At 46.9% G+C, this 22,447-nt stretch overlaps 55 pseudogenes; all 55 read right to left on the bottom strand.

Moving 5' to 3' along the window:
* Positions 1-64: 64 nt before the first annotated feature.
* Positions 65-188, bottom strand: LOC140271169 (5S ribosomal RNA; annotated as a pseudogene).
* Positions 189-457: 269 nt separating this feature from the next.
* LOC140287127 (5S ribosomal RNA) lies at positions 458-575 on the bottom strand (annotated as a pseudogene).
* A 269-nt stretch (positions 576-844) lies between these two features.
* Positions 845-962, bottom strand: LOC140293467 (5S ribosomal RNA; annotated as a pseudogene).
* Positions 963-1,231: 269 nt separating this feature from the next.
* Positions 1,232-1,350, bottom strand: LOC140297293 (5S ribosomal RNA; annotated as a pseudogene).
* A 269-nt stretch (positions 1,351-1,619) lies between these two features.
* On the bottom strand, positions 1,620-1,738 carry LOC140273237 (5S ribosomal RNA; annotated as a pseudogene).
* Positions 1,739-2,007: 269 nt separating this feature from the next.
* On the bottom strand, positions 2,008-2,126 carry LOC140290584 (5S ribosomal RNA; annotated as a pseudogene).
* A 269-nt stretch (positions 2,127-2,395) lies between these two features.
* On the bottom strand, positions 2,396-2,514 carry LOC140288588 (5S ribosomal RNA; annotated as a pseudogene).
* Positions 2,515-2,783: 269 nt separating this feature from the next.
* LOC140290858 (5S ribosomal RNA) lies at positions 2,784-2,902 on the bottom strand (annotated as a pseudogene).
* A 269-nt stretch (positions 2,903-3,171) lies between these two features.
* Positions 3,172-3,290, bottom strand: LOC140300519 (5S ribosomal RNA; annotated as a pseudogene).
* A 269-nt stretch (positions 3,291-3,559) lies between these two features.
* LOC140291243 (5S ribosomal RNA) lies at positions 3,560-3,678 on the bottom strand (annotated as a pseudogene).
* A 269-nt stretch (positions 3,679-3,947) lies between these two features.
* On the bottom strand, positions 3,948-4,066 carry LOC140279322 (5S ribosomal RNA; annotated as a pseudogene).
* Positions 4,067-4,338: 272 nt separating this feature from the next.
* On the bottom strand, positions 4,339-4,456 carry LOC140297005 (5S ribosomal RNA; annotated as a pseudogene).
* A 269-nt stretch (positions 4,457-4,725) lies between these two features.
* Positions 4,726-4,844, bottom strand: LOC140313573 (5S ribosomal RNA; annotated as a pseudogene).
* Positions 4,845-5,113: 269 nt separating this feature from the next.
* LOC140288587 (5S ribosomal RNA) lies at positions 5,114-5,232 on the bottom strand (annotated as a pseudogene).
* Positions 5,233-5,501: 269 nt separating this feature from the next.
* Positions 5,502-5,620, bottom strand: LOC140299654 (5S ribosomal RNA; annotated as a pseudogene).
* Positions 5,621-5,889: 269 nt separating this feature from the next.
* LOC140300517 (5S ribosomal RNA) lies at positions 5,890-6,008 on the bottom strand (annotated as a pseudogene).
* Positions 6,009-6,277: 269 nt separating this feature from the next.
* Positions 6,278-6,396, bottom strand: LOC140278993 (5S ribosomal RNA; annotated as a pseudogene).
* Positions 6,397-6,665: 269 nt separating this feature from the next.
* On the bottom strand, positions 6,666-6,784 carry LOC140289122 (5S ribosomal RNA; annotated as a pseudogene).
* Positions 6,785-7,053: 269 nt separating this feature from the next.
* LOC140291350 (5S ribosomal RNA) lies at positions 7,054-7,172 on the bottom strand (annotated as a pseudogene).
* Positions 7,173-7,441: 269 nt separating this feature from the next.
* LOC140300176 (5S ribosomal RNA) lies at positions 7,442-7,560 on the bottom strand (annotated as a pseudogene).
* A 269-nt stretch (positions 7,561-7,829) lies between these two features.
* LOC140289121 (5S ribosomal RNA) lies at positions 7,830-7,948 on the bottom strand (annotated as a pseudogene).
* Positions 7,949-8,217: 269 nt separating this feature from the next.
* On the bottom strand, positions 8,218-8,336 carry LOC140283254 (5S ribosomal RNA; annotated as a pseudogene).
* A 269-nt stretch (positions 8,337-8,605) lies between these two features.
* On the bottom strand, positions 8,606-8,724 carry LOC140300174 (5S ribosomal RNA; annotated as a pseudogene).
* Positions 8,725-8,993: 269 nt separating this feature from the next.
* Positions 8,994-9,112, bottom strand: LOC140292614 (5S ribosomal RNA; annotated as a pseudogene).
* A 269-nt stretch (positions 9,113-9,381) lies between these two features.
* Positions 9,382-9,500, bottom strand: LOC140293890 (5S ribosomal RNA; annotated as a pseudogene).
* A 656-nt stretch (positions 9,501-10,156) lies between these two features.
* On the bottom strand, positions 10,157-10,275 carry LOC140291158 (5S ribosomal RNA; annotated as a pseudogene).
* Positions 10,276-10,544: 269 nt separating this feature from the next.
* LOC140291303 (5S ribosomal RNA) lies at positions 10,545-10,663 on the bottom strand (annotated as a pseudogene).
* A 269-nt stretch (positions 10,664-10,932) lies between these two features.
* LOC140292613 (5S ribosomal RNA) lies at positions 10,933-11,051 on the bottom strand (annotated as a pseudogene).
* Positions 11,052-11,320: 269 nt separating this feature from the next.
* Positions 11,321-11,439, bottom strand: LOC140296362 (5S ribosomal RNA; annotated as a pseudogene).
* A 269-nt stretch (positions 11,440-11,708) lies between these two features.
* On the bottom strand, positions 11,709-11,827 carry LOC140287864 (5S ribosomal RNA; annotated as a pseudogene).
* Positions 11,828-12,096: 269 nt separating this feature from the next.
* On the bottom strand, positions 12,097-12,215 carry LOC140315504 (5S ribosomal RNA; annotated as a pseudogene).
* Positions 12,216-12,484: 269 nt separating this feature from the next.
* Positions 12,485-12,603, bottom strand: LOC140304120 (5S ribosomal RNA; annotated as a pseudogene).
* Positions 12,604-12,872: 269 nt separating this feature from the next.
* LOC140292612 (5S ribosomal RNA) lies at positions 12,873-12,991 on the bottom strand (annotated as a pseudogene).
* Positions 12,992-13,263: 272 nt separating this feature from the next.
* LOC140300862 (5S ribosomal RNA) lies at positions 13,264-13,382 on the bottom strand (annotated as a pseudogene).
* A 269-nt stretch (positions 13,383-13,651) lies between these two features.
* LOC140295514 (5S ribosomal RNA) lies at positions 13,652-13,770 on the bottom strand (annotated as a pseudogene).
* Positions 13,771-14,039: 269 nt separating this feature from the next.
* On the bottom strand, positions 14,040-14,158 carry LOC140294932 (5S ribosomal RNA; annotated as a pseudogene).
* A 269-nt stretch (positions 14,159-14,427) lies between these two features.
* LOC140318353 (5S ribosomal RNA) lies at positions 14,428-14,546 on the bottom strand (annotated as a pseudogene).
* A 269-nt stretch (positions 14,547-14,815) lies between these two features.
* Positions 14,816-14,934, bottom strand: LOC140288916 (5S ribosomal RNA; annotated as a pseudogene).
* A 647-nt stretch (positions 14,935-15,581) lies between these two features.
* Positions 15,582-15,700, bottom strand: LOC140294680 (5S ribosomal RNA; annotated as a pseudogene).
* A 269-nt stretch (positions 15,701-15,969) lies between these two features.
* On the bottom strand, positions 15,970-16,093 carry LOC140271164 (5S ribosomal RNA; annotated as a pseudogene).
* Positions 16,094-16,362: 269 nt separating this feature from the next.
* Positions 16,363-16,480, bottom strand: LOC140290091 (5S ribosomal RNA; annotated as a pseudogene).
* Positions 16,481-16,749: 269 nt separating this feature from the next.
* On the bottom strand, positions 16,750-16,868 carry LOC140297292 (5S ribosomal RNA; annotated as a pseudogene).
* A 269-nt stretch (positions 16,869-17,137) lies between these two features.
* Positions 17,138-17,256, bottom strand: LOC140273232 (5S ribosomal RNA; annotated as a pseudogene).
* A 269-nt stretch (positions 17,257-17,525) lies between these two features.
* On the bottom strand, positions 17,526-17,644 carry LOC140290583 (5S ribosomal RNA; annotated as a pseudogene).
* A 269-nt stretch (positions 17,645-17,913) lies between these two features.
* Positions 17,914-18,032, bottom strand: LOC140299653 (5S ribosomal RNA; annotated as a pseudogene).
* Positions 18,033-18,301: 269 nt separating this feature from the next.
* Positions 18,302-18,420, bottom strand: LOC140300516 (5S ribosomal RNA; annotated as a pseudogene).
* A 269-nt stretch (positions 18,421-18,689) lies between these two features.
* LOC140278987 (5S ribosomal RNA) lies at positions 18,690-18,808 on the bottom strand (annotated as a pseudogene).
* A 269-nt stretch (positions 18,809-19,077) lies between these two features.
* On the bottom strand, positions 19,078-19,196 carry LOC140289120 (5S ribosomal RNA; annotated as a pseudogene).
* Positions 19,197-19,465: 269 nt separating this feature from the next.
* LOC140283252 (5S ribosomal RNA) lies at positions 19,466-19,584 on the bottom strand (annotated as a pseudogene).
* Positions 19,585-19,853: 269 nt separating this feature from the next.
* Positions 19,854-19,972, bottom strand: LOC140300173 (5S ribosomal RNA; annotated as a pseudogene).
* Positions 19,973-20,241: 269 nt separating this feature from the next.
* Positions 20,242-20,360, bottom strand: LOC140293984 (5S ribosomal RNA; annotated as a pseudogene).
* Positions 20,361-20,629: 269 nt separating this feature from the next.
* Positions 20,630-20,748, bottom strand: LOC140283245 (5S ribosomal RNA; annotated as a pseudogene).
* Positions 20,749-21,017: 269 nt separating this feature from the next.
* On the bottom strand, positions 21,018-21,136 carry LOC140300171 (5S ribosomal RNA; annotated as a pseudogene).
* A 269-nt stretch (positions 21,137-21,405) lies between these two features.
* LOC140292611 (5S ribosomal RNA) lies at positions 21,406-21,524 on the bottom strand (annotated as a pseudogene).
* A 269-nt stretch (positions 21,525-21,793) lies between these two features.
* Positions 21,794-21,912, bottom strand: LOC140293889 (5S ribosomal RNA; annotated as a pseudogene).
* Positions 21,913-22,447: the final 535 nt, after the last annotated feature.

Below are 22,447 nucleotides of genomic sequence, written 5' to 3'. Positions count from 1 at the left end.
CATGTGTCACAGGGTGATCAGACGTTGCAACAAAAGACATGCAGGTGGTAGAGAGAAGAGAAAAAGCTTACAGCACCTGGTATTCCCAAGCAGTCTCCCACCCAAGTACTAACCAGGCACAACCCCGCTTGGCTTCCGAGATCGGACGAGGTCGGGCATATTATATTCAGGGTGGTGTGGCCGTAAGCGACAATCTCTGTGACAAATGTGCATTATATAGGTACTGGAATCATACGGTTCCTCTATGTAACCAGATAATTGCAGAGAAAGGCTTATGTGTAGTGGGCACATCTTCTTCCCTGACGTGATTATTCTCTGCAGCTGAAACTGAGACTCTCAGATCACTTCGTGTCTGCCAACAAAGCAGCAGAAGCTGAAGATGACCAACTTCCTCATGTGTCACAGGGTGATCAGACGTTGCAACAAAAGACATGCAGGTGGTCCAGAGAAGAGATAAAGCTTACAGCACCTGGTATTCCCAAGTGGTCTCCCACCCAAGTACTAACCAGGCCAACCGTGCTTGGCTTCCGAGATCAGACGAGGTCAGGCATGTTCAGGGTGGTGTTGCCGTAAGCGACAATGTCTGTGACAAATGTGCATTATATAGGTACTGGAATCATACGGTTCCTCTATGTAACCAGATAATTGCCGAGAAAGGCTTATGTGTAGTGGGCACATCTTCTTCCCTGACGTGATTATTCTCTGCAGCTGAAACTGAGACTCTCAGATCACTTCGTGTCTGCAAACAAAGCAGCAGAAGCTGAAGATGACCAACTTCCTCATGTGTCACAGGGTGATCAGACGTTGCAACAAAAGACATTCAGGTGGTCCAGAGAAGAGATAAAGCTTACAGCACCTGGTATTCCCAAGCAGTCTCCCACCCAAGTACTAACCAGGCCAACCGTGCTTGGCTTCCGAGATCAGACGAGGTCAGGCATATTGAGGGTGGTGTGGCCGTAAGCAACAATGTCTGTGACAAATGTGCATTATATAGGTACTGGAATCATACAGTTCCTCTATGTAACCAGATAATTGCCGAGAAAGGCTGATGTGTAGGGGGCACATCTTCTTCCCTGACGTTATTATTCTCTTCAGTTGAAAATGAGACTCTCAGATCACTTCGTGTCTGCCAACAAAGCAGCAGAAGCTGAAGATGACAAACTTCCTCATGTGTCACAGGGTGATCAGATGTTGCAACAAAAGACATGCAGGTGGTAGAGAGAAGATAAAAAGCTTACAGCACCTGGTATTCCCAAGCAGTCTCCCATTGAAGTACGAACCAGGCCCAACCCTGCTTGGCTTCCAGGATAAGACAAGGTGGGGCTTATTCAGGGTGGTGTGGCCGTAAGCAACAATGTTTGTTACAAATGTGAATTATATAGGTACTGGAATCATACACTTCCTCTATGAAACCAGATAATTGCCGAGAAAGGCTGATGTGTAGTGGGCATATCATCTTCTCTGATGTGATCATTCTCTTCAGCTGAAACTGAGACTCTCAGATCACTTCGTGTCTGCCAACAAAGCAGCAGCAGCTGAAGATGACCAACTTCCTCATGTGTCACAGGGTGATCAGACGTTGCAACAAAACACATGCAGGTGGTAGAGAGAAGAGAAAAAGCTTACAGCACCTGGTATTCCCAAGCGGTCTCCCACCCAAGTACTAACCAGGCCCAACAATGCTTGGCTTCCGAGATCAGACGAGGTCAGGCAAATTCAGGGTGGTGTGGCCGTAAGTAACAATGTCCGTGACAAATGTGCATTATATAAGTACAGGAATCATACGGTTCCTCTATGTAACCAGATAATTGATGAGAAAGGCTGATGTGTAGTGGGCACATCTTCTTCCCTGACGTGATTATTCTCTTCAGCTGAAACTGAGATTCTCAGTTCACTTCGTGTCTTCCAACAAAGCAGCAGCAGCTGAAGATGACCAACTTCTTCACGTGTCACAGGGTGATCAGACGTTGCAACAAAAGACATGCAGGTGGTAGAGAGAAGAGAAAAAGCTTACAGCACCTGGTATTCCCAAGCTGTCTCCCATCCAAGTACTAACCAGGTACAACCCTGCTTGGCGTCCGAGATCAGACGAGGTCGGGCTTATTCAGGGTGGTGTGGCCGTAAGCAACAATGTCTCTGACAAATGTGCATTATATAGGTACTTGAATCATACGGTTCCTCTATGCAACCAGATAATTGCCGAGAAAGGCTGATGTGTAGCGGGCAAATCATCTTCTCTGATGTGATCATTCTCTGCAACTGAAACTGAGACTCTCAGATCACTTCGTGTCTGCCAACAAAGCAGCAGCAGCTGAAGATGGCCAACTTCCTCATGTGTCACAGGGTGATCAGACGTTGCAACAAAAGACATGCAGGTGGTAGAGAGAAGAGAAAACGCTTACAGCACCTGGTATTCCCAAGCAGTCTCCCATTAAAGTACTAACCAGGCCCAACCCTCCTTGGCTTCCGAGATCAGACGAGGTCGGGCTTATTCAGGGTGGTGTGGCCGTAAGGAACAATTTCTGTGACAAATGTGCATTATATAGGTACTGGAATCATACAATTCCTCTATGCAACCAGATAATTGCAGAGAAAGGCTGACTTGTTATGGGCACATCTTCTTCCCTGATGTGATTATTCTCTGCAGCTGAAACTGAGACTCTCAGATCACTTCGTGTCTGCCAACAAAGCAGCAGCAGCTGAAGATGACCAACTTCCTCATGTGTCACAGGGTGATCAGACGTTGCAACAAAAGACATGCAGGTGGTCGAGAGAAGACAAAAAGCTTACAGCTCCTGGTATTCCCAAGCTGTCTCCCATTTAAGTACTAACCAGGCCCAACCCTCCTTGGCTACCGAGATCAGACGAGGTCGGGCATGTTCAGGGTGGTGTGGCCGTAAGCAACAATGTCTGTGACAAATGTGCATTATATAGGTACTGGAATCATACGGTTCCTCTATGTAACCAGATAATTGCCGAGAAAGGCTGACTTGTAGTGGGCAAATCTTCTTCCCTCATGTGATCATTCTCTGCAGCTGAAACTGAGACTCTCAGATCACTTCGTGTCTGCCAACAAAGCAGCAGCAGCTGAAGATGACCACCTTCCTCATGTGTCACAGGGTGATCAGACGTTGCAACAAAAGACATGCAGGTGGTCGAGAGAAGAGAAAAAGCTTACAGCACCTGGTATTCCCAAGAGGTCTTCCATCCAAGTACTAACCACGCCCAACCCTCCTTGGCTTCCGAGATCAGACGAGGTCGGGTATGTTCAGGGTGGTGTGGCCGTAAGCAACAATGTCTCTGACAAATGTGCATTATATAGGTACTGGAATCATACGGTTCCTCTATGCAACCAGATCATTTCCGAGAAAGGCTGATGTGTAGTGGGCACATCTTCTGCCCTGACGTGATTATTCTCTGCAGCTGAAACTGAGACTCTCAGATCACTTTGTGTCTGCCAACACAGCAGCAGCAGCTGAAGATGACCAACTTCCTCATGTGTCACAGGGTGATCAGACGTTGCAACAAAAGACATGCAGGTGGTAGAGAGAAGAGAATCAGCTTACAGCACCTGGTATTCCCAGATATTCTACCATCCAAGTACTAACCAGGCCCAAACCTGCTTGGCTTCCGAGATCAGACGTGGTCAGGCATATTCAGGGTGGTGTGGCCGTAAGCAACCATAACTGTGACAAATGTGCATTATATAGGTACTGGAATCATACAGTTCCTCTATGTAACCAGATAATTGCCGAGAAAAGCTGATAAGTAGTGGGCACATCTTCTTCCCTGACGTGATTATTCTCTCGAGCTGAAACTGAGACTCTCAGATCACTTTGTGTCTGCCAACAAAGCAGCAGAAGCTGAAGATGACCAACTTCCTCATGTGTCACAGGGTGATCAGATGTTGCAACAAAAGACATGCAGGTGGTACAGAGAAGAGAAAAAGCTTACAGCACCTCGTATTCCGAAGTGGTCTCCCATCCAAATACTAACGAGGCCCAACCCTGCTTTTCTTCCAAGATCAGACGAGGTCAGGTATATTCAGGGTGGTGCGGCCGTAAGCAACAATATCGGTGACAAATGTGCATTATATAGGTACTGGAATCATACACTTCCTCTGTGTAACCAGATAATTGCCGAAAAAGGCTGACTTGTAGTGGGCACATCATCTTCCTCCTTGATGTGATTATTCTCTTCAGCTGAAACTGAGACTCTCAGATCACCTCGTGTCTATCAACAAAGCAGCAGCAGCTGAAGATGACCAACTTCTTCACGTGTCACAGGGTGATCAGACGTTGCAACAAAAGACATGCAGGTGGTAGAGAGAAGAGAAAAAGCTTACAGCACCTGGTATTCCCAAGCTGTCTCCCATCCAAGTACTAACCAGGTACAACCTTCTTGGTGTCCGAGATCAGACGAGGTCGGGCTTATTCAAGGTGGTGTGGCCGTAAGCAACAATGTCTCTGACAAATGTGCATTATATAGGTATTGGAATCATACGGTTCCTCTATGCAACCAGATAATTGCCGAGAAAGGCTGATGTGTAGCGGGCAAATCATCTTCTCTGATGTGATCATTCTCTGCAACCGAAACTGAGACTCTCAGATCACTTTGTGTCAGCCAACAAAGCAGCAGCAGCTGAAGATGACCAACTTCCTCATGTGTCACAGGGTGATCAGACGTTGCAACAAAAGACATGCAGGTTGTAGAGAGAAGAGAAAACGCTTACAGCACCTGGTATTCCCAAGCAGTCTCCCATCCAAGTACTAAGCAGGTTCAACCCTGCTTGGCTTCCGAGATCAGACGAGGTCGGGTATGTTCAGGGTGGTGTGGCCGTAAGCAACAATGTGTCTGACAAAAGTGCATTATATAAGTACAGGAATCATACGGTTCCTCTATGTAACCAGATAATTGCTGAGAAAGGCTGATGTGTAGTGGGCACATCTTCTTCCCTGACGTGATTATTCTCTTCAGTTGAAACTGAGACTCTCAGATCACTTCGTGTCTTCCAACAAAGCAGCAGCAGCTGAAGATGGCCAACTTCCTCATGTGTCACAGGGTGATCAGACGTTGCAAGAAAAGACATGCAGGTTGTAGAGAGAAGAGAAAACGCTTACAGCACCTGGTATTCCCAAGCAGTCTCCCATTAAAGTACTAACCAGGCCCAACCCTCCTTGGCTTCCGAGATCAGACGAGGTCGGGCTTATTCAGGGTGGTGTGGCCGTAAGGAACAATTTCTGTGACAAATGTGCATTATATAGGTACTGGAATCATACAATTCCTCTATGTAACCAGATAATTGCAGAGAAAGGCTGACTTGTTATGGGCACATCTTCTTCCCTGATGTGATCATTCTCTGCAGCTGAAACTGAGACTCTCAGATCACTTCGTGTCTGCCAACAAAGCAGCAGCAGCTGAAGATGACCAACTTCCTCATGTGTCACAGGGTGATCAGACGTTGCAACAAAAGACATGCAGGTGGTCGAGAGAAGACAAAAAGCTTACAGCTCCTGGTATTCCCAAGTGGTCTCCCATCCAAGTACTAACCAGGCCCAACCCTCCTTGGCTACCGAGATCAGACGAGGTCGGGCATGTTCAGGGTGGTGTGGCCGTAAGCAACAATGTCTGTGACAAATGTGCATTATATAGGCACTGGAATCATACGGTTCCTCTATGTAACCAGATAATTGCCGAGAAAGGCTGACTTGTAGTGGGTTCATCTTCTTCCCTCATGTGATCATTCTCTGCAGCTGAAACTGAGACTCTCAGATCACTTCGTGTCTGCCAACAAAGCAGCAGAAGCTGAAGATGACCACCTTCCTCATGTGTCACAGGGTGATCAGACGTTGCAACAAAAGACATGCAGGTGGTCGAGAGAAAAGAAAAAGCTTACAGCACCTGGTATTCCCAAGAGGTCTTCCATCCAAGTACTAACCACGCCCAACCCTCCTTGGCTTCCGAGATCAGACGAGGTCGGGTATGTTCAGGGTGGTGTGGCCGTAAGCAACAATGTCTCTGACAAATGTGCATTATATAGGTACTGGAATCATACGGTTCCTCTATGCAACCAGATCATTTCCGAGAAAGGCTGATGTGTAGTGGGCACATCTTCTTCCCTGACGTGATTATTCTCTGCAGCTGAAACTGAGACTCTCAGATCACTTTGTGTCTGCCAACAAAGCAGCAGCAGCTGAAGATGACCAACTTCCTCATGTGTCACAGGGTGATCAGACGTTGCAACAAAAGACATGGAGGTGGTAGAGAGAAGAGAATCAGCTTACAGCACCTGGTATTCCCAGATAGTCCACCATCCAAGTACTAACCAGGCCCAACCCTGCTTTTCTTCCAAGATCAGACGAGGTCAGGCATATTCAGGGTGGTGCGGCCGTAAGCAACAATAGCTGTGACAAATGTGCATTATATAGGTACTGGAATCATACACTTCTTCTATGTAACCAGATAATTGCAGAGAAAGGCTGACTTGTAGTGGGCACATCTTCTTCCCTGACGTGATTATTCTCTGTAGCTGAAACTGAGACTCTCAGATCACTTTGTGTCTGCCAACAAAGCAGCAGCAGCTGAAGATGACCAACTTCCTCATGTGTCACAGGGTGATCAGACGTTGCAACAAAAGACATGCAGGTGGTAGAGAGAAGAGAAGAAGCTTACAGCACCTGGTATTCCCAAGCAGTCTCCCATCCAAGCACTAAGCAGGCTCAACCCTGCTTGGCTTCCGAGATCATACGAGGTCGGGCATGTTCAGGGTGGTGTGGCCGTAAGCAACAATGTCTCTGACAAATGTGCATTATATAGGTACTGGAAGCATACGGTTCCTCTATGCAACCAGATAATTGCCGAGAAAGGCTGATGTGTAGCGGGCATATAATCTTCTCTGATGTGATCATTCTCTTCAGCTGAAACTGAGACTCTCAGATCACTTCGTGTCTGCCAACAAAGCAGCAGAAGCTGAAGATGACCAACTTCCTCATGTGTCACAGGGTGATCAGACGTTGCAACAAAAGACATGCAGGTGGTAGAGAGAAGAGAAGAAGCTTACATCACCTGGTATTCCGAAGTGGTCTCCCATCCAAGTACTAACCAGGCCCAACCCTGCTTTTGTTCCAAGATCAGACGAGGTCAGGCATATTCAGGGTGGTGCGGCCGTAAGCAACAATAGCTGTGACAAATGTGCATTATATAGGTACTGGAATCATACACTTCTTCTATGTAACCAGATAATTGCAGAGAAAGGCTGACTTGTAGTGGGCACAACTTCTTCCCTGATGTGATTATTCTCTTCAGCTGAAACTGAGACTCTCAGATCACTTCGTGTCTGCCAACAAAGCAGCAGAAGCTGAAGATGACCAACTTCCTCATGTGTAACAGGGTGATCAGACGTTGCAACAAAAGACATGCAGGTGGTATAGAGAAGAGAAAAAGCTTACAGCACCTGGTATTCCCAAGCGGTCTCCCATTCAAGTCCTAACCAGGCCCAACCCTGCTTGGCTTCCGAGATCAGACGAGGTCGGGCTTATTCAGGGTGGTGTGGCCGTAAGCAACAATAGCTGTGACAAATGTGCATTATATAGGTACTGGGATCATACACTTCCTCTGTGTAACCAGATAATTGCCGAAAAAGGCTGACTTGTAGTGGGTTCATCTTCCTCCTTGATGTGATTATTCTCTTCAGCTGAAAATGAGACTCTCAGATCACCTCGTGTCTATCAACAAAGCAGCAGCAGCTGAAGATGACCAACTTCTTCACGTGTCACAGGGTGATCAGACGTTGCAACAAAAGACATGCAGGTGGTAGAGAGAAGAGAAGAAGCTTACAGCACCTGGTATTCCCAAGCAGTCTCCCATCCAAGCACTAAGCAGGCTCAACCCTGCTTGGCTTCCGAGATCATACGAGGTCGGGCATGTTCAGGGTGGTGTGGCCGTAAGCAACAATGTCTCTGACAAATGTGCATTATATAGGTACTGGAAGCATACGGTTCCTCTATGCAACCAGATAATTGCCGAGAAAGGCTGATGTGTAGCGGGCATATAATCTTCTCTGATGTGATCATTCTCTTCAGCTGAAACTGAGACTCTCAGATCACTTCGTGTCTGCCAACAAAGCAGCAGAAGCTGAAGATGACCAACTTCCTCATGTGTCACAGGGTGATCAGACGTTGCAACAAAAGACATGCAGGTGGTAGAGAGAAGAGAAGAAGCTTACATCACCTGGTATTCCGAAGTGGTCTCCCATCCAAGTACTAACCAGGCCCAACCCTGCTTTTCTTCCAAGATCAGACGAGGTCAGGCATATTCAGGGTGGTGCGGCCGTAAGCAACAATAGCTGTGACAAATGTGCATTATATAGGTACTGGAATCATACACTTCTTCTATGTAACCAGATAATTGCAGAGAAAGGCTGACTTGTAGTGGGCACAACTTCTTCCCTGATGTGATTATTCTCTTCAGCTGAAACTGAGACTCTCAGATCACTTCGTGTCTGCCAACAAAGCAGCAGAAGCTGAAGATGACCAACTTCCTCATGTGTAACAGGGTGATCAGACGTTGCAACAAAAGACATGCAGGTGGTATAGAGAAGAGAAAAAGCTTACAGCACCTGGTATTCCCAAGCGGTCTCCCATTCAAGTCCTAACCAGGCCCAACCCTGCTTGGCTTCCGAGATCAGACGAGGTCGGGCTTATTCAGGGTGGTGTGGCCGTAAGCAACAATATCGGTGACAAGTGTGCATTATATAGGTACTGGGATCATACACTTCCTCTGTGTAACCAGATAATTGCCGAAAAAGGCTGACTTGTAGTGGGTTCATCTTCCTCCTTGATGTGATTATTCTCTTCAGCTGAAAATGAGACTCTCAGATCACCTCGTGTCTATCAACAAAGCAGCAGCAGCTGAAGATGACCAACTTCTTCACGTGTCACAGGGTGATCAGACGTTGCAACAAAAGACTTGCAGGTGGTAGAGAGAAGAGAAAAAGCTTACAGCACCTGGTGTTCCCAAGCTGTCTCCCATCCAAGTACTAACCAGGTACAACCCTGTTTGGCGTCCGAGATCAGACGAGGTCGGGCTTATTCAGGGTGGTGTGGCCGTAAGCAACAATGTCTCTGACAAATGTGCATTATATAGGTACTGGAATCATACGGTTCCTCTATGCAACCAGATAATTGCCGAGAAAGGCTGATGTGTAGCGGGCAAATCATCTTCTCTGATGTGATCATTCTCTGCAACTGAAACTGAGACTCTCAGATCACTTTGTGTCAGCCAACAAAGCAGCAGCAGCTGAAGATGACCAACTTCCTCATGTGTCACAGGGTGATCAGACGTTGCAACAAAAGACATGCAAGTGGTAGAGAGAAGAGAAAAAGCTTACAGCACCTGGTATTCCCAGAATGTCTACCACCCAAGTACTAACCAGGCCCAAACCTGCTTGGCTTCTGAGATCAGATGAGGTTGGGCATATTCAGGGTGGTGTGGCCGTAAGCAACCATAACTGTGACAAATGTGCATTATATAGGTACTGGAATCATACAGTTCCTCTGTGTAACCAGATAATTGCCGAAAAAGGCTGACTTGTAGTGGGTTCATCTTCATCCTTGATGTGATTATTCTCTTCAGCTGAAACTGAGACTCTCAGATCACCTCGTGTCTATCAACAAAGCAGCAGCAGCTGAAGATGACCAACTTCTTCACGTGTCACAGGGTGATCAGACGTTGCAACAAAAGACATGCAGGTGGTAGAGAGAAGAGAAAAAGCTTACAGCACCTGGTATTCCCAAGATGTCTCCCATCCAAGTACTAACCAGGTACAACCTTCTTGGTGTCCGAGATCAGGCGAGGTCGGGCTTATTCAGGGTGGTGTGGCCGTAAGCAACAATGTCTCTGACAAATGTGCATTATATAGGTACTGGAATCATACGGTTCCTCTATGCAACCAGATAATTGCCGAGAAAGGCTGATGTGTAGCGGGCAAATCATCTTCTCTGATGTGATCATTCTCTGCAACTGAAACTGAGACTCTCAGATCACTTTGTGTCAGCCAACAAAGCAGCAGCAGCTGAATATGACCAACTTCCTCATGTGTCACAGGGTGATCAGACGTTGCAACAAAAGACATGCAGGTTGTAGAGAGAAGAGAAAACGCTTACAGCACCTGGTATTCCCAAGCAGTCTCCCATCCAAGTACTAAGGAGGCTCAACCCTGCTTGGCTTCCGAGATCAGACGAGGTCGGGCATGTTCAGGGTGGTGTGGCCGTAAGCAACAATGTGTCTGACAAATGTGCATTATATAACTACAGGAATCATACGGTTCCTCTATGTAACCAGATAATTGCTGAGAAAGGCTGATGTGTAGTCGGCACATCTTCTTCCCTGACGTGATTATTCTCTTCAGTTGAAACTGAGACTCTCAGATCACTTCGTGTTTTCCAACAAAGCAGCAGCAGCTGAAGATGGCCAACTTCCTCGTGTGTCACAGGGTGATCAGACGTTGCAACAAAAGACATGCAGGTTGTAGAGAGAAGAGAAAACGCTTAGAGCACCTGGTATTCCCAAGCAGTCTCCCATTAAAGTACTAACCAGGCCCAACCCTCCTTGGCTACCGAGATCAGACGAGGTCGGGCATGTTCAGGGTGGTGTGGCCGTAAGCAACAATGTCTGTGACAAATGTGCATTATATAGGTACTGGAATCATACGGTTCCTCTATGTAACCAGATAATTGCCGAGAAAGGCTGACTTGTAGTGGGCACATCTTCTTCCCTCATGTGATCATTCTCTGCAGCTGAAACTGAGACTCTCAGATCACTTCGTGTCTGCCAACAAAGCAGCAGAAGCTGAAGATGACCAACTTCCTCATGTGTCACAGGGTGATCAGACGTTGCAACAAAAGACATGCAGGTGGTTGAGAGAAGAGAAAAAGCTTACAGCACCTGGTGTTCCCAAGCTGTCTCCCATCCAAGTACTAACCAGGTACAACCCTGTTTGGCGTCCGAGATCAGACGAGGTCGGGCTTATTCAGGGTGGTGTGGCCGTAAGCAACAATGTCTCTGACAAATGTGCATTATATAGGTACTGGAATCATACGGTTCCTCTATGCAACCAGATAATTGCCGAGAAAGGCTGATGAGTAGCGGGCAAATCATCTTCTCTGATGTGATCATTCTCTGCAACTGAAACTGAGACTCTCAGATCACTTCGTGTCTTCCAACAAAGCAGCAGCAGCTGAAGATGGCCAACTTCCTCATGTGTCACAGGGTGATCAGACGTTGCAACAAAAGACATGCAGGTGGTAGAGAGAAGAGAAAAAGCTTACAGCACCTGGTATTCCCAGAATGTCTACCATCCAAGTACTAACCAGGCCCAAACCTCCTTGGCTTCTGAGATCAGATGAGGTTGGGCATATTCAGGGTGGTGTGGCCGTAAGCAACCATAACTGTGACAAATGTGCATTATATAGGTACTGGAATCATACGGTTCCTCTATGCAACCAGATAATTGCCGAGAAAGGCTGATGTGTAGCGGGCAAATCATCTTCTCTGATGTGATCATTCTCTGCAACTGAAACTGAGACTCTCAGATCACTTTGTGTCAGCCAACAAAGCAGCAGCAGCTGAAGATGACCAACTTCCTCATGTGTCACAGGGTGATCAGACGTTGCAACAAAAGACATGCAGGTGGTCGAGAGAAGAGAAAAAGCTTACAGCACCTGGTATTCCCAAGAGGTCTTCCATCCAAGTACTAAGGAGGCTCAACCCTGCTTGGCTTCCGAGATCAGACGAGGTCGGGCATGTTCAGGGTGGTGTGGCCGTAAGCAACAATGTGTCTGACAAATGTGCATTATATAACTACAGGAATCATACGGTTCCTCTATGTAACCAGATAATTGCTGAGAAAGGCTGATGTGTAGTCGGCACATCTTCTTCCCCGACGTCATTATTCTCTTCAGTTGAAACTGAGACTCTCAGATCACTTCGTGTCTTCCAACAAAGCAGCAGCAGCTGAAGATGGCCAACTTCCTCGTGTGTCACAGGGTGATCAGACGTTGCAACAAAAGACATGCAGGTTGTAGAGAGAAGAGAAAACGCTTACAGCACCTGGTATTCCCAAGCAGTCTCCCATTAAAGTACTAACCAGGCCCAACCCTCCTTGGCTACCGAGATCAGACGAGGTCGGGCATGTTCAGGGTGGTGTGGCCGTAAGCGACAATGTCTTTGACAAATGTGCATTATATAGGTACTGGAATCATACGGTTCCTCTATGTAACCAGATAATTGCCGAGAAAGGCTGACTTGTAGTGGGCAAATCTTCTTCCCTCATGTGATTATTCTCTGCAGCTGAAACTGAGACTCTCAGATCACTTCGTGTCTACCAACAAAGCAGCAGCAGCTGAAGATGACCAACTTCCTCATGTGTCACAGGGTGATCAGACGTTGCAACAAAAGACATGCAGGTGGTAGAGAGAAGAGAAAAAGCTTACAGCACCTGGTGTTCCCAAGAGGTCTCCCATCCAAGTACTAACCAGGTACAACCCTGTTTGGCGTCCGAGATCAGACGAGGTCGGGCATGTTCAGGGTGGTGTGGCCGTAAGCAACAATGTCTCTGACAAATGTGCATTATATAGGTACTGGAATCATACGGTTCCTCTATGTAACCAGATAATTGCCGAGAAAAGCTGATAAGTAGTGGGCACATCTTCTTCCCTGACGTGATTATTCTCTCGAGCTGAAACTGAGACTCTCAGATCACTTTGTGTCTGCCAACAAAGCAGCAGCAGCTGAAGATGACCAACTTCCTCATGTGTCACAGGGTGATCAGACGTTGCAACAAAAGACATGCAGGTGGTAGAGAGAAGAGAAAAAGCTTACAGCACCTGGTGTTCCCAAGCTGTCTCCCATCCAAGTACTAACCAGGTACAACCCTGTTTGGCGTCCGAGATCAGACGAGGTCGGGCTTATTCAGGGTGGTGTGGCCGTAAGCAACAATGTCTCTGACAAATGTGCATTATATAGGTACTGGAATCATACGGTTCCTCTATGCAACCAGATAATTGCTGAGAAAGGCTGATGTGTAGCGCGCAAATCATCTTCTCTGATGTGATCATTCTCTGCAACTGAAACTGAGACTCTCAGATCACTTTGTGTCTGCCAACAAAGCAGCAGCAGTAACTGAAGATGACCAACTTCCTCATGTGTCACAGGGTGATCAGACGTTGCAACAAAAGACATGCAGGTGGTAGAGAGAAGAGAAGAAGCTTACAGCACCTCGTATTCCCAAGCGGTCTCCCATCCAAGTACTAACCAGCCCCAACCCTGCTTGGCTTCCGAGATCAGACGAGGTCGGGCATATTCAGGGTGGTGTGGCCGTAAGCGACAATTTCTGTGACAAATGTGCATTATATAGGTAATGGAGTCATACGGTTCCTCTATGTAACCAGATAATTGCCGAGAAAGGCTGATGTGTAGTGGGCACATCTTGTTCCCTGACGTGATAATTCTCTCCAGCTGAAAATGAGACTCTCAGATCACTTTGTGTCTGCCAACAAAGCAGCAGAAGCTGAAGATGACCAACTTCCTCATGTGTCACAGGGTGATCAGACGTTGCAACAAAAGACATGCAGGTGGTAGAGAGAAGAGAAAAAGCTTACAGCACCTGGTATTCCAAAGCAGTCTCCCATCTAAGTACTAACCAGGCCCAACCGTGCTTGGCTTCCGTGATCGGACAAGGTCGGATATGTTGAGGGTGGTGTGGCCGTAAGCAACAAAGTCTGTGACAAATGTGCATTATATTGGTACTGGAATCATACAGTTCCTCTATGTAACCAGATAATTGCCGAGAAAGGCTGATGTGTAGTGGGCATATCTTCTTCCCTGATGTGATTATTCTCTCCAGCTGAAACTGAGACTCTCAGATCACTTCGTGTCTGCCAACAAAGCAGCAGCAGCTGAAGATGACCAACTTCTTCACGTGTCACAGGGTGATCAGACGTTGCAACAAAAGACATGCAGGTGGTAGAGAGAAGAGAAAAAGCTTACAGCACCTGGTATTCCCAAGCTGTCTCCCATCCAAGTACTAAGCAGGCTCAACCCTGCTTGGCTTCCGAGATCAGACAAGGTCGGGCATGTTCAGGGTAGTGTGGCCGTAAGAAACAATGTGTCTGACAAATGTGCATTATATAAGTACAGGAATCATACGGTTCCTCTATGTAACCAGATAATTGCTGAGAAAGGCTGATGTGTAGTGGGCACATCTTCTTCCCTGACGTGATTATACTCTTCAGCTGAAACTGAGACTCTCAGATCACTTCGTGTCTTCCAACAAAGCAGCAGCAGCTGAAGATGGCCAACTTTCTCATGTGTCACAGGGTGATCAGACGTTGCAACAAAAGACATGCAGGTTGTAGAGAGAAGAGAAAATGCTTACAGCACCTGGTATTCCCAAGCAGTCTCCCATTAAAGTACTAACCAGGCCCAACCCTCCTTGGCTTCCGAGATCAGACGAGGTCGGGCTTATTCAGGGTGGTATGGCCGTAAGGAACAATTTCTGTGACAAATGTGCATTATATAGGTACTGGAATCATACAATTCCTCTATGTAACCAGATAATTGCAGAGAAAGGCTGACTTGTTATGGGCACATCTTCTTCCCTGATGTGATTATTCTCTGCAGCTGAAACTGAGACTCTCAGATCACTTCGTGTCTGCCAACAAAGCAGCAGCAGCTGAAGATGACCAACTTCCTCATGTGTCACAGGGGGATCAGACGTTGCAACAAAAGACATGCAGGTGGTCGAGAGAAGACAAAAAGCTTACAGCTCCTGGTATTCCCAAGCGGTCTCCCATTTAAGTACTAACCAGGCCCAACCCTCCTTGGCTTCCGAGATAAGACGAGGTCGGGCATGTTCAGGGTGGTGTGGCCGTAAGCAACAATGTCTGTGACAAATGTGCATTATATAGGTACTGGAATCATACGGTTCCTCTATGTAACCAGATAATTGCAGAGAAAAGCTGACTTGTAGTGGGCACATCTTCTTCCCTGACGTGATTATTCTCTGCAGCTGAAACTGAGACTCTCAGATCACTTCGTGTCTGCCAACAAAGCAGCAGCAGCTGAAGATGACCAACTTCCTCATGTGTCACAGGGTGATCAGACGTTGCAACAAAAGACATGCAGGTGGTAGAGAGAAGAGAAAAAGCTTAAAGCACCTGGTATTCCCAGGCAGTCTACCTTCCAAGTACTAACCAGGCCCAAACCTGCTTGGCTTCCGAGATCGTGCTTATTCAGGGTGGTGTGGCTGTAAGCAACAATATATGTGACAAATGTGCCTTATATAAGTACTGGAATCATACACTTCCTCTATGTAACCAGATAATTGCCGAGAAAGGCTGACTTGTAGTGGGCACATCTTCTTCCCTGATGTGATTATTCTCTGCAGCTGAAACTGAGACTCTCAGATCACTTTGTGTCTGCCAACAAAGCAGCAGCAGCTGAAGATGACCAACTTCCTCATGTGTCACAGGGTGATCAGACGTTGCAACAAAAGACATGCAGGTGGTAGAGAGAAGAGAAAAAGCTTACAGCACCTGGTATTCCAAAGCAGTCTCCCATGTAAGTACTAACCAGGCCCATCCGTGCTTGGCTTCCGAGATCGGACAAGGTCGGATATGTTGAGGGTGGTGTGGCCGTAAGCAACAAAGTCTGTGACAAATGTGCATTATATTGGTACTGGAATCATACAGTTCCTCTATGTAACCAGATAATTGCCGAGAAAGGCTGATGTGTAGTGGGCATATCTTCTTCCCTGATGTGATTATTCTCTCCAGCTGAAACTGAGACTCTCAGATCACTTTGTGTCTGCCAACAAAGCAGCAGCAGCTGAAGATGACCAACTTCCTCATGTGTCACAGGGTGATCAGACGTTGCAACAAAAGACATGCAGGTGGTAGAGAGAAGAGAAAAAGCTTACAGCACCTGGTATTCCCAAGCAGTCTCCCACCCAAGTACTAACCAGGCACAACCCCGCTTGGCTTCCGAGATCGGACGAGGTCGGGCATATTATATTCAGGGTGGTGTGGCCGTAAGCGACAATCTCTGTGACAAATGTGCATTATATAGGTACTGGAATCATACGGTTCCTCTATGTAACCAGATAATTGCAGAGAAAGGCTTATGTGTAGTGGGCACATCTTCTTCCCTGACGTGATTATTCTCTGCAGCTGAAACTGAGACTCTCAGATCACTTCGTGTCTGCCAACAAAGCAGCAGAAGCTGAAGATGACCAACTTCCTCATGTGTCACAGGGTGATCAGACGTTGCAACAAAAGACATTCAGGTGGTCCAGAGAAGAGATAAAGCTTACAGCACCTGGTATTCCCAAGTGGTCTCCCACCCAAGTACTAACCAGGCCAACCGTGCTTGGCTTCCGAGATCAGACGAGGTCAGGCATATTGAGGGTGGTGTGGCCGTAAGCAACAATGTCTGTGACAAATGTGCATTATATAGGTACTGGAATCATACAGTTCCTCTATGTAACCAGATAATTGCCGAGAAAGGCTGATGTGTAGGGGGCACATCTTCTTCCCTGACGTTATTATTCTCTTCAGTTGAAAATGAGACTCTCAGATCACTTCGTGTCTGCCAACAAAGCAGCAGAAGCTGAAGATGACAAACTTCCTCATGTGTCACAGGGTGATCAGATGTTGCAACAAAAGACATGCAGGTGGTAGAGAGAAGATAAAAAGCTTACAGCACCTGGTATTCCCAAGCAGTCTCCCATTGAAGTACGAACCAGGCCCAACCCTGCTTGGCTTCCAGGATAAGACAAGGTGGGGCTTATTCAGGGTGGTGTGGCCGTAAGCAACAATGTTTGTTACAAATGTGAATTATATAGGTACTGGAATCATACACTTCCTCTATGAAACCAGATAATTGCCGAGAAAGGCTGATGTGTAGTGGGCATATCATCTTCTCTGATGTGATCATTCTCTTCAGCTGAAACTGAGACTCTCAGATCACTTCGTGTCTGCCAACAAAGCAGCAGCAGCTGAAGATGACCAACTTCCTCATGTGTCACAGGGTGATCAGACGTTGCAACAAAACACATGCAGGTGGTAGAGAGAAGAGAAAAAGCTTACAGCACCTGGTATTCCCAAGCGGTCTCCCACCCAAGTACTAACCAGGCCCAACAATGCTTGGCTTCCGAGATCAGACGAGGTCAGGCAAATTCAGGGTGGTGTGGCCGTAAGTAACAATGTCTGTGACAAATGTGCATTATATAAGTACAGGAATCATACGGTTCCTCTATGTAACCAGATAATTGATGAGAAAGGCTGATGTGTAGTGGGCACATCTTCTTCCCTGACGTGATTATTCTCTTCAGCTGAAACTGAGATTCTCAGTTCACTTCGTGTCTTCCAACAAAGCAGCAGCAGCTGAAGATGACCAACTTCTTCACGTGTCACAGGGTGATCAGACGTTGCAACAAAAGACATGCAGGTGGTAGAGAGAAGAGAAAAAGCTTACAGCACCTGGTATTCCCAAGCTGTCTCCCATCCAAGTACTAACCAGGTACAACCCTGCTTGGCGTCCGAGATCAGACGAGGTCGGGCTTATTCAGGGTGGTGTGGCCGTAAGCAACAATGTCTCTGACAAATGTGCATTATATAGGTACTTGAATCATACGGTTCCTCTATGCAACCAGATAATTGCCGAGAAAGGCTGATGTGTAGCGGGCAAATCATCTTCTCTGATGTGATCATTCTCTGTAGCTGAAACTGAGACTCTCAGATCACTTTGTGTCTGCCAACAAAGCAGCAGCAGCTGAAGATGACCAACTTCCTCATGTGTCACAGGGTGATCAGACGTTGCAACAAAAGACATGCAGGTGGTCGAGAGAAGACAAAAAGCTTACAGCTCCTGGTATTCCCAAGTGGTCTCCCATCCAAGTACTAACCAGGCCCAACCCTCCTTGGCTACCGAGATCAGACGAGGTCGGGCATGTTCAGGGTGGTGTGGCCGTAAGCAACAATGTCTGTGACAAATGTGCATTATATAGGTACTGGAATCATACGGTTCCTCTATGTAACCAGATAATTGCCGAGAAAGGCTGACTTGTAGTGGGTTCATCTTCTTCCCTCATGTGATCATTCTCTGCAGCTGAAACTGAGACTCTCAGATCACTTCGTGTCTGCCAACAAAGCAGCAGAAGCTGAAGATGACCACCTTCCTCATGTGTCACAGGGTGATCAGACGTTGCAACAAAAGACATGCAGGTGGTCGAGAGAAAAGAAAAAGCTTACAGCACCTGGTATTCCCAAGAGGTCTTCCATCCAAGTACTAACCACGCCCAACCCTCCTTGGCTTCCGAGATCAGACGAGGTCGGGTATGTTCAGGGTGGTGTGGCCGTAAGCAACAATGTCTCTGACAAATGTGCATTATATAGGTACTGGAATCATACGGTTCCTCTATGCAACCAGATCATTTCCGAGAAAGGCTGATGTGTAGTGGGCACATCTTCTTCCCTGACGTGATTATTCTCTGCAGCTGAAACTGAGACTCTCAGATCACTTTGTGTCTGCCAACAAAGCAGCAGCAGCTGAAGATGACCAACTTCCTCATGTGTCACAGGGTGATCAGACGTTGCAACAAAAGACATGGAGGTGGTAGAGAGAAGAGAATCAGCTTACAGCACCTGGTATTCCCAGATAGTCCACCATCCAAGTACTAACCAGGCCCAACCCTGCTTTTCTTCCAAGATCAGACGAGGTCAGGCATATTCAGGGTGGTGCGGCCGTAAGCAACAATAGCTGTGACAAATGTGCATTATATAGGTACTGGAATCATACACTTCTTCTATGTAACCAGATAATTGCAGAGAAAGGCTGACTTGTAGTGGGCACATCTTCTTCCCTGACGTGATTATTCTCTGTAGCTGAAACTGAGACTCTCAGATCACTTTGTGTCTGCCAACAAAGCAGCAGCAGCTGAAGATGACCAACTTCCTCATGTGTCACAGGGTGATCAGACGTTGCAACAAAAGACATGCAGGTGGTAGAGAGAAGAGAAGAAGCTTACAGCACCTGGTATTCCCAAGCAGTCTCCCATCCAAGCACTAAGCAGGCTCAACCCTGCTTGGCTTCCGAGATCATACGAGGTCGGGCATGTTCAGGGTGGTGTGGCCGTAAGCAACAATGTCTCTGACAAATGTGCATTATATAGGTACTGGAAGCATACGGTTCCTCTATGCAACCAGATAATTGCCGAGAAAGGCTGATGTGTAGCGGGCATATAATCTTCTCTGATGTGATCATTCTCTTCAGCTGAAACTGAGACTCTCAGATCACTTCGTGTCTGCCAACAAAGCAGCAGAAGCTGAAGATGACCAACTTCCTCATGTGTCACAGGGTGATCAGACGTTGCAACAAAAGACATGCAGGTGGTAGAGAGAAGAGAAGAAGCTTACATCACCTGGTATTCCGAAGTGGTCTCCCATCCAAGTACTAACCAGGCCCAACCCTGCTTTTCTTCCAAGATCAGACGAGGTCAGGCATATTCAGGGTGGTGCGGCCGTAAGCAACAATAGCTGTGACAAATGTGCATTATATAGGTACTGGAATCATACACTTCTTCTATGTAACCAGATAATTGCAGAGAAAGGCTGACTTGTAGTGGGCACAACTTCTTCCCTGATGTGATTATTCTCTTCAGCTGAAACTGAGACTCTCAGATCACTTCGTGTCTGCCAACAAAGCAGCAGAAGCTGAAGATGACCAACTTCCTCATGTGTAACAGGGTGATCAGACGTTGCAACAAAAGACATGCAGGTGGTATAGAGAAGAGAAAAAGCTTACAGCACCTGGTATTCCCAAGCGGTCTCCCATTCAAGTCCTAACCAGGCCCAACCCTGCTTGGCTTCCGAGATCAGACGAGGTCGGGCTTATTCAGGGTGGTGTGGCCGTAAGCAACAATAGCTGTGACAAATGTGCATTATATAGGTACTGGGATCATACACTTCCTCTGTGTAACCAGATAATTGCCGAAAAAGGCTGACTTGTAGTGGGTTCATCTTCCTCCTTGATGTGATTATTCTCTTCAGCTGAAAATGAGACTCTCAGATCACCTCGTGTCTATCAACAAAGCAGCAGCAGCTGAAGATGACCAACTTCTTCACGTGTCACAGGGTGATCAGACGTTGCAACAAAAGACATGCAGGTGGTAGAGAGAAGAGAAGAAGCTTACAGCACTTGGTATTCCCAAGCAGTCTCCCATCCAAGCACTAAGCAGGCTCAACCCTGCTTGGCTTCCGAGATCATACGAGGTCGGGCATGTTCAGGGTGGTGTGGCCGTAAGCAACAATGTCTCTGACAAATGTGCATTATATAGGTACTGGAAGCATACGGTTCCTCTATGCAACCAGATAATTGCCGAGAAAGGCTGATGTGTAGCGGGCATATAATCTTCTCTGATGTGATCATTCTCTTCAGCTGAAACTGAGACTCTCAGATCACTTCGTGTCTGCCAACAAAGCAGCAGAAGCTGAAGATGACCAACTTCCTCATGTGTCACAGGGTGATCAGACGTTGCAACAAAAGACATGCAGGTGGTAGAGAGAAGAGAAGAAGCTTACATCACCTGGTATTCCGAAGTGGTCTCCCATCCAAGTACTAACCAGGCCCAACCCTGCTTTTCTTCCAAGATCAGACGAGGTCAGGCATATTCAGGGTGGTGCGGCCGTAAGCAACAATAGCTGTGACAAATGTGCATTATATAGGTACTGGAATCATACACTTCTTCTATGTAACCAGATAATTGCAGAGAAAGGCTGACTTGTAGTGGGCACAACTTCTTCCCTGATGTGATTATTCTCTTCAGCTGAAACTGAGACTCTCAGATCACTTCGTGTCTGCCAACAAAGCAGCAGAAGCTGAAGATGACCAACTTCCTCATGTGTAACAGGGTGATCAGACGTTGCAACAAAAGACATGCAGGTGGTATAGAGAAGAGAAAAAGCTTACAGCACCTGGTATTCCCAAGCGGTCTCCCATTCAAGTCCTAACCAGGCCCAACCCTGCTTGGCTTCCGAGATCAGACGAGGTCGGGCTTATTCAGGGTGGTGTGGCCGTAAGCAACAATATCGGTGACAAGTGTGCATTATATAGGTACTGGGATCATACACTTCCTCTGTGTAACCAGATAATTGCCGAAAAAGGCTGACTTGTAGTGGGTTCATCTTCCTCCTTGATGTGATTATTCTCTTCAGCTGAAAATGAGACTCTCAGATCACCTCGTGTCTATCAACAAAGCAGCAGCAGCTGAAGATGACCAACTTCTTCACGTGTCACAGGGTGATCAGACGTTGCAACAAAAGACTTGCAGGTGGTAGAGAGAAGAGAAAAAGCTTACAGCACCTGGTGTTCCCAAGCTGTCTCCCATCCAAGTACTAACCAGGTACAACCCTGTTTGGCGTCCGAGATCAGACGAGGTCGGGCTTATTCAGGGTGGTGTGGCCGTAAGCAACAATGTCTCTGACAAATGTGCATTATATAGGTACTGGAATCATACGGTTCCTCTATGCAACCAGATAATTGCCGAGAAAGGCTGATGTGTAGCGGGCAAATCATCTTCTCTGATGTGATCATTCTCTGCAACTGAAACTGAGACTCTCAGATCACTTTGTGTCAGCCAACAAAGCAGCAGCAGCTGAAGATGACCAACTTCCTCATGTGTCACAGGGTGATCAGACGTTGCAACAAAAGACATGCAAGTGGTAGAGAGAAGAGAAAAAGCTTACAGCACCTGGTATTCCCAGAATGTCTACCACCCAAGTACTAACCAGGCCCAAACCTGCTTGGCTTCTGAGATCAGATGAGGTTGGGCATATTCAGGGTGGTGTGGCCGTAAGCAACCATAACTGTGACAAATGTGCATTATATAGGTACTGGAATCATACAGTTCCTCTGTGTAACCAGATAATTGCCGAAAAAGGCTGACTTGTAGTGGGTTCATCTTCATCCTTGATGTGATTATTCTCTTCAGCTGAAACTGAGACTCTCAGATCACCTCGTGTCTATCAACAAAGCAGCAGCAGCTGAAGATGACCAACTTCTTCACGTGTCACAGGGTGATCAGACGTTGCAACAAAAGACATGCAGGTGGTAGAGAGAAGAGAAAAAGCTTACAGCACCTGGTATTCCCAAGATGTCTCCCATCCAAGTACTAACCAGGTACAACCTTCTTGGTGTCCGAGATCAGGCGAGGTCGGGCTTATTCAGGGTGGTGTGGCCGTAAGCAACAATGTCTCTGACAAATGTGCATTATATAGGTACTGGAATCATACGGTTCCTCTATGCAACCAGATAATTGCCGAGAAAGGCTGATGTGTAGCGGGCAAATCATCTTCTCTGATGTGATCATTCTCTGCAACTGAAACTGAGACTC

This window comes from Leuresthes tenuis, unplaced genomic scaffold, assembly GCF_036924035.1.
Source record: "Leuresthes tenuis unplaced genomic scaffold, fLeuTen1.0.hap1 SCAF_1, whole genome shotgun sequence".
NCBI lineage: Eukaryota > Metazoa > Chordata > Actinopteri > Atheriniformes > Atherinopsidae > Leuresthes > Leuresthes tenuis.
Note: the sequence above shows the minus strand (reverse complement) of the source record. Positions and strands in the feature narration are given on the sequence as shown.